The sequence below is a fragment of the Nicotiana attenuata genome, chromosome 8, assembly GCF_001879085.1.
Source record: "Nicotiana attenuata strain UT chromosome 8, NIATTr2, whole genome shotgun sequence".
Classification (NCBI taxonomy): Eukaryota; Viridiplantae; Streptophyta; class Magnoliopsida; order Solanales; family Solanaceae; genus Nicotiana; species Nicotiana attenuata.
Window position 1 is genome coordinate 12954204 of NC_031996.1, and position 18051 is coordinate 12972254.

The window sequence follows — 18051 nt, forward strand, 5'->3', positions numbered from 1 at the left end:
TAGTGATATTTGGTGGGAAATTTAAGGTGATTAAGGTATTATGTATGAATGACCATTCTAATTTGTCAAATGCTTTTTCAAGATCCAACTTGAGTAGCATATTTAAATTGTTACCCTTTATTTTTTGAAATCTGTTAATGATTTCTTGTACAATTAGTGCATTATCATCAGCTCTTTTATTTTTCTGAAAACTAGATTGAGTTGGATGAATTATATTGTCACGACCCCAGTTCACCCTCCATGAACATGTTGTGATCGCACCTAGTTCCTACAACTAGGTAAGCCTAACAGTGCGGAATAACAAATTAACATTTGCGGAATAATTAATTAAAACTGAACATACGGAAATAACAACTGTATATAAGGCCACTCGGCTTATACAACTCAAAAATATGCGGAAGTCTACAACTAAATCCCAAAACCCGGAAACTCACGGGAAAATACAGGCTAATAGAGTATAGTAATCAGCTCTACACCAGAATGTCTAAACAACATGAAAAGGAAAGAAAAGGAAACTATCTGCTAAAGCCGGAATAGAGTAGAGACTCCTGGTCTGCGGACGTAGCAGATATACCTCAAGTCTCAGCTAGGTCTCTCCACCACGGGATGATACGCCTGGGAGGAAGTACCTGAATCTGCACATGAAAGACATGCGCAAGAAGGGCATGAGTACACCACAGCGGTACTCAGTAACTGCCAAGCCTAACCTCGGTTAGGTAGTGACGAGGAAGGTCAGGGCCCTACTGAGATAACATAATAAATAATAAGATAACAGAAACAGTTTNTTAAGATCCTTTTGCTTGAGTAAGTGCTGCAAACTCCAATGGTCAGTATAGATCTCACAAGGCACACCGTACAAATAATGACGCCAGATCTTCAAGGCATGAACAATGGCAGCTAACTCAAGGTCGTGGACAGGGTAATTCCTTTCATGTATCTTCAACTGTCTGGACGCGTAGGCAATCACCCTACCGTCCTACATCAACACCGCTCTAAAGCCAACTCTCGAGGCGTCGCAATAGACAGTATAAGACCCCAAACCGGTAGGCAACATCAAGATTGGGGCTGTAGTCAAAACTATCTTGAGCTTCTGAAAGCTCGCCTCACACTCCTCTGTCCACTGAAATAGGGCACCCTTCTGGGTCAATCTAGTCATAGGGGCCGCAATCGATGAAAATCCCTCCACGAAACGACGGTAGTAGCCCGCCAAGCCAAGGAAACTGCGAATCTCTGTAGCTGAGGACGGCCTGGGCCAACTCTGCACGGCCTCTATCTTCCTCGGATCCACCCGAATACCCTCACTCGAAATCACATGGCCTAAGAATGCCACAGAACTCAGCCAAAACTCACATTTTGAGAACTTTGCATATAACTTCTTCTCCCTCAAGGTCTGTAGCACGGTCCTCAGGTGCTGCTCATGATCTTCCCGACTCCGGGAATACACCAGAATATCATCAATAAAAACAATCACGAACGAGTCAAGATATGGCCTGAACACACTGTGCATCAAATGCATGAAAGCTGCAGGGGCATTGGTCAGCCCAAATGACATGACAAGGAACTCGTAATGGCCATATCGAGTCCTGAAGGCAGTCTTCGGGATATCTAGCTCCCGAATCTTCAACTGATGGTAACCTGAGCGCAAGTCAATCTTAGAAAACACCTGTGCGCCCTGAAGCTGGTCAAACAGATCATCAATACGAGGCAAAGGATAACGGTTCTTCACTGTAACCTTGTTCAGCTGACGGTAATCAATACACATGCGCATAGAACCATCCTTCTTCTTCACAAACAAAACAGGAGCACCCCACGGTGAAACACTGGGTCGAATAAAACCCTTACCAAGCAATTCCTGCAACTGATCCTTCAACTCCTTCAACTTAGGAGGAGCCATACAATACGGAGGAATGGAAATGGGCTGAGTGCCCGGCAACAGATTAATGCCAAAATCAATGTCTCTATCAGGCGGCATGCCCGGAAGATCAGCTGGAAATACATCGGGATAATCCCGTACCACTGGAACAGAATCAACAGAAGGGGTATCAACACTAACATCTCTCATATAAGCCAAATACGCGGCACACCCTTTCTCAACCATGCGCTGAGCTTTACGAAAAGAGATAACTCTACTGGGAGTGTGATCTAAGGTACCACTCCACTTAACACGCGGAATACCTGGCATAGCCAGCGTCACGGTCTTGGCGTGACAATCAAGAATAGCAAAATGGGGCGACAACCAGTCCATGACCAGAATAATGTCAAAATCCACTATACCGTGTAACAATAAATCTGCTCTGGTCTCAAAACCACGAATAGTAACCAAACATGACCGATAAACGCGATCCACAACAAGAGAATCTCCCACAGGAGTAGAAACATAAACGAGGGCACTCAAAGAATCCCGAGGCACACCCAAATACGGAGCAAAGTAAGAAGACACATAAGAGTAAGTAGAGCCCGGATCGAATAGAACCAATGCCTCTCTGTGACAAACCAGTATAATACCTGTAATGACAGAGTCGGAGGCAACAACCTTAGTGCGAGCAGGAATATAATAATATCTGGCCCGGCCCCTCTCTCGAGGGCGACCTCTATCTCCCCGACCTCCGCACCTAGCCGACTGGGCAGGTGGGGTAGCAGCTGGAGCTGTGACCATGGCCAGAGAACCCTGAGGAGCACGCTGTGGCTGAGAAGTCTGTGGGGGCGCACTCCTCCCATGTCTAGGGCAATCCCTTACCACGTGACGTGTATCACCACACTCGAAACAAGCTCTGGGAGGACGCGGTGCCTATGACTGACTAGGGCCAGGTCTGTTGGACTGACCTCTGGAAGCACCCCACGCAGGAGGCGCGCTAGAAACTGGAGGTGCGTAATAAGGCTCCTGAGGTGTAGGTGGAGCTGGAGCACTGCCGGCTGCTGGAAGAGCTGAATGTACAGGGCGACCCGAATAACCTCTGCCATAACGACCTTCTGATGGGGTACGGGCACTAGAGTAGTGACCCGACTCTTGAGACCTCTTGGCCTCCCTCTCTCTTCGATCCCTGGCGAGCATACCCTCAATCCTCCTAGAAATGCTCACTACCTGCTGATAAGGAATGTCCATCTCCAACTCTAGAGCCATGCTAGATCTGATGGGTGGAATAAGACCCTCAATGAACCTGCGAACTCTCTCCCGAACTGTAGCAACCAAAGCCGGTGCATGCCTAGCCAACCTGGTATAACGGATAGCATACTCTGAAACGGTCATAGCACCCTGGCGCAAATGCTCAAACTCTGCGCGCTATGCATCCTTGAGACTCTGGGGGACAAACTCTCTCATAAACATATCCGAGAACTGGGTCCAAGTCAGTGTAGCAGCCTCGACTGGACAGTCTATCTCATAAGTGCGCCACCAATCATAGGCGCTTCCCCGAAGCTTAAAAGCAGTGAAAGAAACCCCGCTGGACTCCACTATGCCCATAGTGCGAAGAATACGATGACACTCCTCTAGAAATCCCAAGGCATCGTCTGATGCTAATCCACTGAACACTGGGGGATCATACTTCTTGAACCTCTCAAGTCTCCGCTGCTCGTCCTCTAAAGCAGCTGACCCATCCTCGGGCTGAACTGGCGCTGTAGGCGGTGCCGGAATAATCTCGGGAACCTGCTCAACCTGCACTCGCTGCTTAGGAGTGCGGACGGCGGGAGTCTGTGCTCCTCCCCCGGCCTGGGATATGGCTGCAGCAATGTGAAGCAACCCTGCTGAGCCAAGGTGGTGTACATGCTCGTGAACTGAGCCAAAGTCTCCTGGAGCGCTGGAGTAGTAGTGGCAGTAGTAGGTGTGCCAGGTGCCTGGGCTCCGGCTGGATCTGCTGGTGGTACCTCGGCGGCAGCTCGCGCAGGTGCACTGGCTGCACCACGTGCGCGTCCTCGACCTCTCCCCCGGCCCCGGCCTCTGGCAGCTACAGTAGGGGGCGCGAGTGCCTGATCATCTCGAGTAGCACGTGTCCTCACTATCTGTGAGAGAATAGAAGTCAGAAGTTTCAAATTGATGTCCAAAAATATCGTACGACGAGGAATTCAAATGAAATGAAGATTTTTCCTAAACAGTTACATAGCCCCTCGTAGATAAGTACAGACGTCACCGTACCGATCAACGAGACTCTAATAAACCGGCCTGTGTTCCGTGACTCCTATGAACCTAGAGCTCTGATACCAACTTGTCATGACCCCAGTTCACCCTCCATGAACATGTCGTGATGGAACCTAGTTCCTACAACTAGGTAAGCCTAACAGTGCGGAATAACAAATTAACATTTGCGGAATAATTAATTAAAACTGAACATACGGAAATAACAACTGTATATAAGGCCACTCGGCTTATACAACTCAAAAATACGCGAAAGTCTACAACTAAATCCCAAAACCCGGAAACTTACGGGAAAATACAGGCTAATAGAGCATAGTAATCAGCTATACACCAGAATGTCTAAACAACATGAAAAGGAAAGAAAAGGAAACTATCTGCTAAAGCCGGAATAGAGTAGAGACTCCTGGTCTGCGGACGTAGCAGATATACCTCAAGTCTCAGCTAGGTCTCTCCACCACGGGATGATACGCCTGGGAGGAAGTACCTGAATCTGCACATGAAAGACATGCGCAAGAAGGGCATGAGTACACCACAGCGGTACTCAGTAACTGCCAAGCCTAACCTCGGTTAGGTAGTGACGAGGAAGGTCAGGGCCCTACTGAGATAACATAATAAATAATAAGATAACAGAAACAGTTTTAAATAAAGTCCACAGCGAGAATCTAAACCAGGTAAACTAAGGATACACGGCAATAGAAAGCAAAGGTAACAATACAAGGAAAACTGCCATCAACAAGGAATAGTAGCCGGGGATCTCTTGGTATCCCGAGGATCTCTTGGTATCCTCATCATCAACACGGGGGGATCTCTCGGTATCCCGAGGATCTCTTAGTATCCTCAATAAGCAAGTCGGGGATCTCTTGGTATCCCGAGGATCTCTTGGAATCCTCAATAAGTAATCGGGGATCTCTTGGTATCCCAATATATATATATAGAATCATAGGTGCCAGGGATATCTTGGTATCCCGCACCCTCGGTCCAGAATATCTCAAGTACAGGAGGATCTCCCGGGAAGCCGTCCAGTAGTCCCAAATTAAAGACACAACAACAACAATTCATAAATCTCGGAACAGTGCTAAAAAATCAGGATAAGAAGAAGTACATTATAGCCTAACATGCCTCACAGAGTACAAATAGCACAGCTAAAACAAATAAGCGAGTAAGCCAGCTAAACACGAGTCTCTAAGCTAGCACAGGTATAAACTTACAGTTAAAATGAACAAGTAAACAAGAAATCTCAATTTAAATACTTCAAGTAGAAATGGGTTTACAACAATTAGCTCAAGTACGCGCTCGTCACCTCACGTACGAGGCATTCAAATATTTAAAGATCATATCCTAAGGGGAAAGGTCCCCTACACAAGGTTAGACAAGCCACTTACCTCGAACCGGCTCAATATCAACTAGAAGCCACGCTCTTGCCACGAGTATCCGACTCCAAATGGCTCAAATCTATTCAGTTGAATTACACATTGTAAATATCATCGCAAACACCTGGTTTTTGCTAATAAATTCAAAGCTACAGCGTAAAATTAGGTGAAATGACCAAAATGCCCTTCAGGACAACGCCTCGGAATCGAATAATTTTTACATTTTCAGAACCCTCGTACTCTCATGAGTCTAACCATATAAAAATCTCCCAAATCGGAGGTCAAATGCTCACTCAAAACCCAAAAGTTTGGCCTAAGAAGTTTTAACCAAATTCCTCAAATTTTAGACCCAAATTCGAATTTTTAATGATGGATTTAACTACAAAATGATGAAATATAACTAAAAGAGATTAAGGAAACGTTACCCAATAATCTTCTCTTCAAAACCCACTCAAAATCGTCCTCTCCCGAGCTCTCAATTGATTTTTGTAACTTATGAACTCAAACCCTCGAAATTTCTATTTCTGCCCTGGGATTTCCGCTTCTGCGGACAAGGGACCGCTTCTGCGGTCCCGCTTCTGCGGAAACCAAGCCGCTTCTGCGGTTTTCACTAAAGGGAACAGGGCCGCATCTGCGATAGCTTGGCCGCTTTTGCGGCTCCGCTTTTGCGGAAATGGCACCGCTTCTGCGGTTTCTGAGGAAAAAGGAGACAAGCCGCTTCTGTGGCGCCGCATCTGCGGTTCCCAAGCCGCAGATGCAAAAATACCAGAAGAGGGACATTCAGCTGCTGCAATAACTTCAATATTCATCCGTTAACCACCCGAAATCATCCCGAGACCCCCGGGACCTCAACCAAAAGCACCAATACCACCTACTACCTTATTCAAACTAGTACCAATCTTAAAAACACCTAAAACAACGCCGGAAAGCCGAATTAATCAAGTATTCAAGCCTAAGAACTTCAAATTCCAACAAAACACGCTTTTGATCAAAAACCTACCCGAACCTAAAGGACATGACGGAACTACTGTAACTTCCGGAATTCCAATCCGACCCTCGGATCAAAAACTCACTATCGGACCGGAAACTTATAAAATTCCAACTTTGGCATTTCAAGCCTAAATGAGCTACGGACTTCCAAAATACATTTCGAACACCCTCCCAACCCCGAAATCACCTAACGGAGCTAACAGAACCATCGGATTTCCATTTCGAGGTCGTCTTCACACTTTTCCGACTACGGACCATTTTTCAACACTTAAGCTCTCATTTGGGGACTAAGTGTCCTAAAGCTCTCCGAAACTCAACATCGAACGTCCCGGCAAACCAAAATAGCAGAAATGAACTTAGGAGAAGCAGTTAATGGGGGATCGGGGCGTAAATTCTTAAGACGGCCGGCTGGGTCGTCACATCCTCCTACACTTAAACATTCGTTCGTCCTCGAACGAGCATAGAGAACATACCTGAAGTAGTGAAAAGATGAGGGTAACTGTTGCGCATATCCTGCTCGGTCTCCCAAGTCGCCTCCTCGGCCGGCTGACCCCGCCACTGAACCTTCACTGAAGCTATGTTCTTTGACCTCAACTTCCTGATCTGCCTGTCCAATATAGCCATTGGCTCCTCAACATAGGATAGATCCTTTTCCAACTGGACTGAAATGAAATCCAACACGTGCGACGGATCACCGTGATACCTCCGGAGCATCGAAACATGAAATACCGGATGAACTCCGGCCAAACTGGGAGGTAAGGCAAGCTCATAGGCAACCTCCCCAACTCGCCTCAAGATCTCAAAAGGGCCAATAAATCTCGGACTCAACTTCCCTTTCTTCCCAAACCTCATAACGCCTTTTATAGGCGAGACCCGAAGCAGAACCCGCTCACCGACCATATATGAAACATCACGAACCTTCCTGTCCGCGTAGCTCTTCTGTCTGGACTGGGCTGTACGGAGTCTATCCTGAATCGTCTTGACCTTCTCCAATGCATCCTGTACTAACTCTGTACCCAATAGCCTGGCCTCACCCGGCTCAAACCAACCCACCGGGGATCTACACCTCCTTCCATATAAAGCCTCATACGGCGCCATTTGAATGCTGGACTGATAACTATTGTTGTAAGCAAACTCCGCCAGTGGCAAGAAATGATCCCAAGACCCTCCAAACTCAATCACACACGCACGGAGCATATCCTCAAGAATCTGAATAGTGTGCTCGGACTGTCCGTCCGTCTGGGGGTGAAATGTTGTGCTCAACTCCACTCGAGTAGCTAACTCCTGTTGCACGGCTCTCCAGAACCGCGATGTAAACTGAGTACCTCTGTCCGAAATGATAGAAACTGGAATACCATGCAGACGGACGATCTCCCGAATATAAATCTCCGCCAACCGCTCCGATGAATAAGTGGTACACACAGGAATAAAATGAGCGGACTTGGTCAGCCGGTCCACAATAACCCAAATGGAATCAAACTTCTTCAAGGTCCGTGGAAGTCCAGATACAAAATCCATGGTGATGCGCTCCCATTTCCACTCCGGAATCTCTATCTGCTGGAGCAACCCACCCGGGCGCTGGTGCTCATACTTCACCTGCTGGCAGTTGAGGCATCTAGACACATAGCCAACTATATCTTTCTTCATCCGCCTCCACCAGTAGTGCTGCCTCAGGTCCTGATACATCTTCGCGGCACCCGGATGGATGGAGTACCGCGAACTATGGGCCTCTGCTAGAATCATCTCGCGAAGACCATCAACATTGGGCACACAAATCCGGCCCTGCATCCTCAATACTCCATCATCTCCACTGGTCACATCCCTGGCATCTCCACGCTGAACCTTGTCCTTAAGGACAAGTAAATGAGGGTCCTCATACTGCTGCTCCCTGATGCGATCAAATAAGGAAGACCGGGAAACCACACAAGCTAGAACTCGACTGGGCTCTGAAAGATCTAATCTCACGATTTGGCTGGCTAAGGCCTGAACATCCATCGCCATAGGCCTCTCTGAAGCTGGTAGGTATGCCAGACTCCCCAAACTCTCTGCCCGGCGACTCAAGGCATCCACCACCACATTGGCCTTGCCCGGGTGATACAGGATAGTGATGTCATAATCCTTCAGCAGCTCTAACCACCTCCTCTGACGCATATTGAGATCCTTTTGCTTGAGCAAGTGCTGCAAACTCCGATGATCAGTATAGATCTCACAAGGCACTCCATATAGATAATGATGCCAGATCTTCAAGGCATGGACAATGGCAGCTAACTCAAGGTCATGGACAGGGTAATTCTTCTCATGTATCTTCAACTGTCTGGACGCGTAGGCAATCACCCTACCGTCCTGCATCAACACTGCTCCAAGGCCAACTCTCGAGGCGTCACAATAGACAGTATAAGACCCCAAACCGGTAGGCAACATCAAGATTGGGGCTGTAGTCAAGGCTGTCTTGTGCTTCTGAAAGCTCGCCTCACACTCCTCTTTCCACTAAAAAGGGGCACCCTTCTGGATCAATCTAGTCATAGGGGCAGCAATCGATGAAAATCCCTCCACGAAACGACGGCAGTAACCCGCCAAGCTAAGGAAACTGCGAATCTCTATAGCTGAGGATGGCCTGGGCCAACTATGCACGGCCTCTACCTTCCTCGGATCCACCCGAATACCCTTGCTAGAAATCACATGGCCTAAGAATGCCACAGAACTCAGCCAAAACTCACATTTTGAGAACTTTGCATATAACTTTTACTCCCACAAGGTCTGTAGCACGGTCCTCAGGTGCTGCTCATGATCTTCCCGACTCCGGGAATACACCAAAATATCATCAATAAAAACAATCACGAACGAGTCAAGATATAGCCTGAACACACTGTGAATCAAATGCATGAAAGCTACAGGGGCATTGGTCAGACCAAATGACATGACAAGGAACTCGTAATGGCCATATCGAGTCCTGAAGGCAGTCTTCGGGATATCTGGCTCCCGAATCTTCAACTGATGGTAACCTGAGCGCAAGTCAATATTAGAAAACACCTGTGCGCCCTGAAGCTGGTCAAACAGATCATCTATACGAGGCAAAGGATAACGGTTCTTCACTGTAACCTTGTTCAACTAGCGGTAGTCAATACACATGCGCATAGAACAATCCTTTTTCTTCACAAACAAAACAGGAGCACCCCACGGTGAAACACTGGGTCGAATAAAACCCTTACCAAGCAGTTCCTGCAACTGATCCTTCAACTCCTTCAACTCAGGAGGAGTCATACGATACGGAGGAATGGAAATGGGCTGAGTGCCCGGCAACAGATCAATGCCAAAATCAATGTCTCTATCAGGCGGCATGCCCGAAAGATCAGCTGGAAACACGTAGGGATAATCCCGTACCACTGGAACAGAATCAACAGAAGGGGTATCAACACTAAAATCTCTCACATAAGCCAAATACGCGGCACAAACCTTCTCAACCATGCACTGAGCTTTAAGAAAAGAGATAACTCTACTGGGAGTGTGATCTAAAGTACCACTCCACTCAACACGCGGGATACCTGGCATAGCCAGCGTCACGGTCTTGGCGTGACAATCAAGAATAGCAAAATGGGGCGACAACCAGTCCATGCCTAGAATAATGTCAAAATCCACCATACCGAGTAACAATAAATCTGCTCTGGTCTCAAAACCACGAATAGTAACCAAACATGACCAATAAACACGGTCCACAACAAGAGAATCTCCCACAGGAGTAGAAACATAAACTGGGGCACTCAAAGCATCCCGAGGAACACCCAAATGCGGAGCAAAGTAAGAAGACACATAAGAGTAAGTAGAGCCTGGATCGAATAGAACCGATGCCTCTCTGTGACAAACCAATATAATACCTGTAATGACGGAGTCGGAGGCAACAGCCTCAGTGCGAGCAGGAATACAATAATATCTGGCCCGGCCCCTCTCTCGAGGGTGACCTCTATCTCCCCGACCTCCGCCCCTAGCCGGCTGGGCAGGTGGGGTAGCAGCTGGAGCTGTGACCATGGCCTGAGAACCCTGAGGAGCACGCTGTGGCTGAGAAGTCTGTGGAGGCACGCTCCTCCCAAGTCTGGGGCAATCCCTCACCAAGTGACGTGTATCCCCACACTCGTAACAAGCTCTGGGAGGACGCGGTGCATGTGACTGACTAGGGCCGGGTCTGCTGGACTGACCTCTGGAAACACCCCGCGCAGGAGGCGCGCTAGAAACTGGAGGTGCATAATAAGGCTCCTGAGGTATAGGTGGAGCTGGAGTACTGCCGGCTGCTGGAAGAGCTGAATGTACAGGGCGACCCGAATAACCTCTGCCATAACGACCTGTTGATGGGGTACGGGCACCAGAGTAGTGACCCGACTCTCGAGACCTCTTGGCCTCCCTCTCTCCTTGCTCCTTGGCGAGCATACCCTCAATCCTCCTAGCAATGCTCACTACCTGCTGATAAGGAATGTCCATCTCCAACTCTCGAGCCATGCTAGATCTGATGGGTGGAATAAGACCCTCAATGAACCTGCGAACTCTCTCCCGAACTGTAGCAACCAAAGCCGGTGCATGCCTAGCCAACCTGGTATAACGGATAGCATACTCTGAAACGGTCATAGCACCCTGGCGCAAATGCTAAAACTCTGCGCGCCATGCATCCCTGAGACTCTGGGGGACAAACTCTCTCATAAACATATCCGAGAACTGGGTCCAAGTCAGTGTAGCAGCCTCGACTGGACTATCTATCTCATACATCTGCCACCAATCATAGGCGGCTCCCCGAAGCTGAAAAGCAGTGAAAGAAACCCCGCTGGACTCCACTATGCCCATAGTGCGAAGAATACGATGACACTCCTCTAGAAATCCCAAGGCATCGTCTGATGCTAATCCACTGAACACTGGGGGATCATACTTCTTGAACCTCTCAAGTCTCCGCTGCTCGTCCTCTGAAGCAGCTGACCCATCCTCGGGCTGAACTGGCGCTGCAGGCGGTGCCAGAATAATCTCGGGAGCCTGCTCAACCTGCACTCGCTGCTCAGGAGTGCGGACGGCGGGAGTNGAAACAGTTTTAAATGAAGTCCACAGCGAGAATACTAAACCAGGTAAAATAAGGATAGACGGCAATAGAAAGCAAAGGTAACAATACAAGGAAAACTGCCATCAACAAGGAATAGTAGCCGGGGATCTCTTGGTGTACCGAGGATCTCTTGGTATCCTCATCATCAACACGGGGGATCTCTCGGTATCCCGAGGATCTCTTAGTATCCTCAATAAGCAAGTCGGGGATCTCTTGGTATCCCGAGGATCTCTTGGTATCCTCAATAAGTAATCGGGGATCTCTTAGTATCCCAATATATATATAGAATCACAGGTTCCAGGGATCTCTTGGTATCCCGCACCCTCAGTCCAGAATATCTCAAGTACAGGGGGATCTCCCGGGAAGCCGTCCCGTAGTCCCAAATTAAACACACAACAACAACAATTCATAAATCTCGGAACAGTGCTAAAAAGATCAGGACAAGAAGAAGTAAATTATAGCCTAACATGCTTCACAGAGTACAAATAGCACAGCTAAAACAAATAAGCAAGTAAGCCAGCTAAACACGAGTCTCTAAGCTAGCACAGGTATAAACTTACAGTTAAAATGAACAAGTAAACAAGAAATCTCAATTTAAATACTTCAAGTAGAAACGGGTTTACAACAATTAGCTCAAGTACGCGCTCGTCACCTCACGTACGAGGCATTCATATATTTAAAGATCATATCCTAAGGGGAAAGGTCCCCCACACAAGGTTAGACAAGTCACTTACCTCGAACCGGCTCAATATCAACTAGAAGCCACGCTCTTGCCACGAGTATCCGACTCCAAATGGCTCAAATCTATTCAGTTCACACATTGTAAATAACATCGCAAACACCTGGTTTTGCTAATAAATTCAAAGCTACGGCGTAAAATTAGGTGAAATGACCAAAATGCCCTTCTGGCCAACGCCTCAGAATCGAATAATTTTCATATTTTCAGAACCCTCGTACTCTCACGAGTCTAACCATATAAAAATATCCCAAATCGGAGGTCAAATGCTCACTCAAAACCCAAAAGTTTGGCCTAAGAAGTTTTAACCAAATTCCTCAAATTTTAGTCCCAAATTCGAATTTTTAATGATGGATTTAACTACAAAATGATGAAATATAACTAAAAGAGATTAAGAAAACGTACCCAATAATCTTCTCTTCAAAACCCACTCAAAATCGCCCTCTCCCGAGCTCTCAATTGATTTTTGTAACTTATGAACTCAAACCCTCGAAATTTCTATTTCTGCCCAGGGATTTCCGCTTCTGCGGACAAGGGACCGCTTCTGCGGTCCCGCTTCTGCTGAAACCAAGCCGCTTCTGCGGTTTTCACTAAAGGGAACAGGGCCGCATCTGCGATAGCTGGGCCGCTTCTGCGGCTCCGCTTTTGCGGAAATGGCACCGCTTCTACGGTTTTTGAGGAAAAAGGAGACAAGCCGCTTCTGCGGCCACACAGCCGCTTATGCGGCGCCGCATCTGCGGTTCCCAAGCTGCAGATGCGAAAATACCAGAAGAGGGACATTCAGCTGCTGCAATAACTTCAAAATTCATCCGTTAACCACCCGAAATCATCCCGAGGCCCCCGGGACCTCAACCAAAAGCACCAATACTACCTACTACCTTATTCAAACTAGTACCAATCATAAAAACACCTAAAACAACGCTGGAAACCCGAATTAATCAAGGATTCAAGCCTAAGAACTTCAAATTCCAACAAAACACGCTTTCGATCAAAAACCTACCCGAACCTCGTCCGAATGACCTGAAATTATGCACACACATCCCAAATGACATGACAGAACTACTGTAACTTCCGGAATTCCAATCCGACCCTCGGATCAAAAACTCACTATCGGACCGGAAACTTATAAAATTCCAACTTCGGCATTTCAAGCCTAAATGAGGTACGGACTTCCAAAATACATTCCGAACATGCTCCCAACCCCGAAATCACCTAACGGAGCTAACGGAACCATCGGATTTCCATTCCGAGATCGTCTTCACACTGTTCCGACTACGGACCACTTTTCAACACTTAAGCTCTCATTTGGGGACTAAGTGTCCCAAAGCTCTCCGAAACTCAACACCGAACGTCCCGACAAACCAAAATAGCAGAAATGAACTTAGGGGAAGTAGTTAATGGGGGATCGGGGCGTAAATTCTTAAGACGGCCGGCCGGGTCGTCACATATATGTTCCAGAACAGGTTTTAATCTATTTACAATTATTTTTGTAATAATCTTGTAAATAGTATTACAAAGACTAATAGGTCAATATTGAGATATTGTAGAAGCATGCTTATTTTTAGGAATTAGGAAAATGAATGTTGTATTAATAAACAGATTAATATGATTGTCAAGGAAAGCTTTATGATAAAAATATTTAATAGAGTTACCTATGGTATCCCAATATTTTTGATAAAATAATGGGTGTAGACCATCTGGTCCCGGTGCTTTTAAAGGTTTAAAGGAGTGTATTGCATTTATAATTTCATAATCTTGTAAGGGTTTGGTTAAATAAGACTGATCCTTAGGAGTTATTACATTGAAAGGCTGTGTTGTATTTTTTGAAGTAGAAGCAGTTTGTTGAGTTTTGAAGAGATTTTGGTAGTACTTTGTAATAGTATTCTGTATGTTATGAGGGTCAGTTATCCAATTTCCCCCTTGATCTTGTATCGCAGTTATACGATTATGTTTTCTACGATTTAGAGTTGTAAGATGGAAAATTTTTGTATTTGCATCTCCATCATTTAACCAATTTATACGAGACTTTAATTTCCAAAATTCCTCCTCAAGCTTAAGAATTTTGTTAAAATCTATTGTTAATTGATATTCCAGATTATGTAAAAAGGTGCTTGTTAGATAATTGATAGATGATTGAAGACCACCTAAACGAGCTAGTATTTTCCTTTTACGTTTAAAAATATTACCAAAAGTTGAGGTATTCCATTCTTGTACTATGTCAGTGAACTGAGTACTTGCTGGTAGCAACTGTAAGTTATCCAGCCAGGCTTGTTCAACTATAGATGGGAAGGTAGGGTGTGTAGTCCATATTGTTTCAAATCTAAAAATTTTTTTATGAGGTAGTGGGCAGTGTTGTGGTTCTAGTTTAAGGGGACAGTGATCGGAATGAGTACGTGGGAGGTGTGTGACAAGTGCATCTGGGTATTGACTTAGCCAATCATAATTTGCTATAAAATGGTCAATACGTTCAATAATATTAAACTTATTATGCCTGCCATTCTTCCAAGTATAGCGGCTTCCTTTATACCTTAAATTAGTTAGATGACATTAATTTATACAGTCTGAAAATTTATAGAGCGTGAATTATTAATTTGTAGTCCACCAAATTTGTCATTTGCATGTGTTGTTTCATTAAAGTCTCCACCTATGAGCCATGGACCTTTATAATTATCATATACACACATAAGGTTTTGCCGTAAAGACTGTCTATTGCATAAATCAGTACTAGCATATATGGCAGTGAATAAACACTTAAAAGGAAAGGGGTGAACCTGAATATGGCAGTAAATTTCTTGTGAAGTGGTTGCCACTGGTTCGACATTAAGGACATCCGAAAGCCATAGTATAACAATATATCCAGACTGCCCTATAGCTGCCACCTTTATCATGCCAGCGAAACTGAAATCTTCCTTCAAAGCTTGGTGGCTTTGACAATGAGTTTCAAGCAAAACAACCAATGATGGGCGATTGTAATCAAGCAGTGATCGAAAGTGTCCGTGAAAATCAGATGATTGAGCTCCTCTACAATTCTAAATAATGAAATTGATGTGGTTATGATTTGGGTCGAGCAGTTGGCTGCTCCTTGTATTCCTCAGATTTCTGTTGGTCTCTCCTGGACATAGACGTAATGTAGGAAGTAGAAGCATTACATACTTTCCCACATCTGGGTTTGTTGTGGGCCTGAGGCGAAAGGATGCTTTCATGAGATTTGGAGGCAACTTATGTATATTTTTCTTTCGTACTCCTCCTTCTGGACAAATACCTTGATTCCATCTAGCCATGCATGTACTAGACGTGTTTCCCTGTTGTAAACGACTGCTGCTTCGAGTTCTGCCTGAAATGTCGTGTCTTGTGCGAGTGTATTGGGAGCGTGTGGTGGTGAATGTGGTGGTGATGGAGTTGGAGGTGTAACTAGTTCCAATAGTGGTGTGTGTGGCTGTGGAACCATGTAGGGTTGAATCCAAGGTGTGGCAGGAGTGGGAGTTGGGTAAAAGGGCATTTGAAGAAGATGTGGGTGAAGGTGAATGGGATCCCATGTTGGTGTAGGGAGATGTAGAGGATGGTATGGTGCAAGGTAAGGTGCTTGTATCATTGACCAGCGTTACCTTCCAAATATATCCGTCCCTAGTTGCATGCCCTCCGCTACTATTTGCGCAAGATCCCTTGGGTTGTTGATGAGAGTTATCACTTATTGGTTGTTGACCTCCATTGTGAAGGTTAGAGCATAATTCTGAAGGCCTGTCTCGAGCTAAGAGGCTGGATTTGTTGGTGCATGTGGTGTTTGAGCAATGTATATGATTGTGTTTGGCTCCATTATTAGATGTGATGGAGGAAGTGGGTATGGAGTTTGATGGTGTTGTAGTCGATGAATATTCTGCCTGGTTGTGTTGTTGGTTTGTCTGCGTAGGTGATTGAGATTGTGTGGAAATATCTCTTAAGTTTAGAGGAAGTGATATGAGATTGATGAAATTACTTTGTTCCGAACTTGAATGATGAAGTAGAGGGGAAACTTTATCAGTGGTAGATAAGGGCGATTTGATTGAAGAATTTGGAGTTTGTGTGTTAGATTGAGATATATTTTGTGGAAGTGTAGAAGTAGAGATATCATTATCAGCTATTTTCATGGGAGCTACAGTAGGGTTGGTCGAGGGTGATGGTATGGCATTCAAAGAATTTGTTGGATGAGTGTATAGGTTTGGGAGTAGGTCTTTTTGGGAGGCTGAGTAGGATGTGTTTGAGTAGTGTATTAGGTCTTGCATGTGGGGTGGGGTAACGTGGCTGTTTGCATAGGTTTTGATAGGTGTTGGAGTTTGAGTATTTTCTAATTGGGCCGAGTGGTTTGGCGGTTGTAGTGGCACTTGAGTGGAAATTGTAGGGTTTAGGATGTTTTTTCCAGTAAGATTAGTGATGGAATTATCGTTATTGGAGTCATTTGAAAATAGCGTAGCAAACTTATTATTATTAAAAGAGGGTGATGGGGATATTTTAGGATTAATATTATGGTTAATAGTAGGCTTAGTATTAGTAATAGTTAATTTAGTGAAAGGTAGATTGTTAGTGGCATTTGACATGTCTATGCTATTCACGTGCATACCTGATTTTCGTGTAAGATTAGCAAACGAGTCTGGCACTGTTTGCATTTGATTTGCTTTAGAGTAGGTCATTTTCATGGTTGCTCTCCTGGGAAATTGAACAGTTTTCCATTCTTCAGTAGATTGATAATTGTTGTTAGAAGTGCTAGGGTTTGTAATGGTAGATTGTTGTTGTAGAGAAATCAGTAGGATTGTTGTCTTGGAGATGATAAGTGCAAACTCTTTGATTATGGCCCATTCGACCACACTTAATGCATAGCAAATTTAATCCTTCATAAAGTATATTTTGCTTATGATTTCCAATGTAAATGTGTGTTCGTAAGGGTTGATCCAATGGTACTTCAACACATACCCTTGCATATCTTCCTCTTGTGGTTGAAGAGGTGCAAGTGTCAACAGTGAGTAATTTCCCAATTTTATTTCCCAGTTTCTGAAGAATCTGGAAATTATAAAATTCAGTAGGTAATTCAGGTAGACGCAACCATATGGCGAAGTATAATTGATCTTTGTTTCTGAAGCCATAAATTTTGATTCCCATTGACGAACGGAAAGAAAATGATTTAAAATAAATCAAGGTCCACCCTGCAAAGCATGATCTTATTTTTCTCCTTTTGAAATTTAATGAGGAAGAAATCTGAACCTAAGTCTATGAGAGGTAGATTTTCAGTTGGTTTCCATAAGGCATATATTTTTTTCCTAGGTATTTGATGCCCAATCTTGCGTCCATACACCTTGATAATTACTGCATATTGCCATGGTATGTAAATCCTGCTTTTTTCTTCAAGGGAGAGTGGGATAAAAATGGAGAGGTCAGTGGGTGCCTCCATTTCATCATTAATCACTAAACGAAGGTTTAATGATGCATTTTGGGTATGCGGTGAAGATGAAATACTATGAGAGATGAGTGTGTTTAGGTATGGTTTGTTGACAAATTGAGAAGGAGTTGATGAGGATTCATGTGTGTCAATATTCATATTGCCCATCAGAGATGGCTGATAGAAGTGGTTAGGGAAGTTGTTGATGATGTTAAAGCTGAATTCATGATGATACTATGTAGTTTGTGGAAAATATTCTAGAGAGCATTTTGTATATTTTTCTAGCGGTTTGGATACTAATCTACTCAGCTTTTCTACTTTAAAAGATACTACTGTACTTAATAA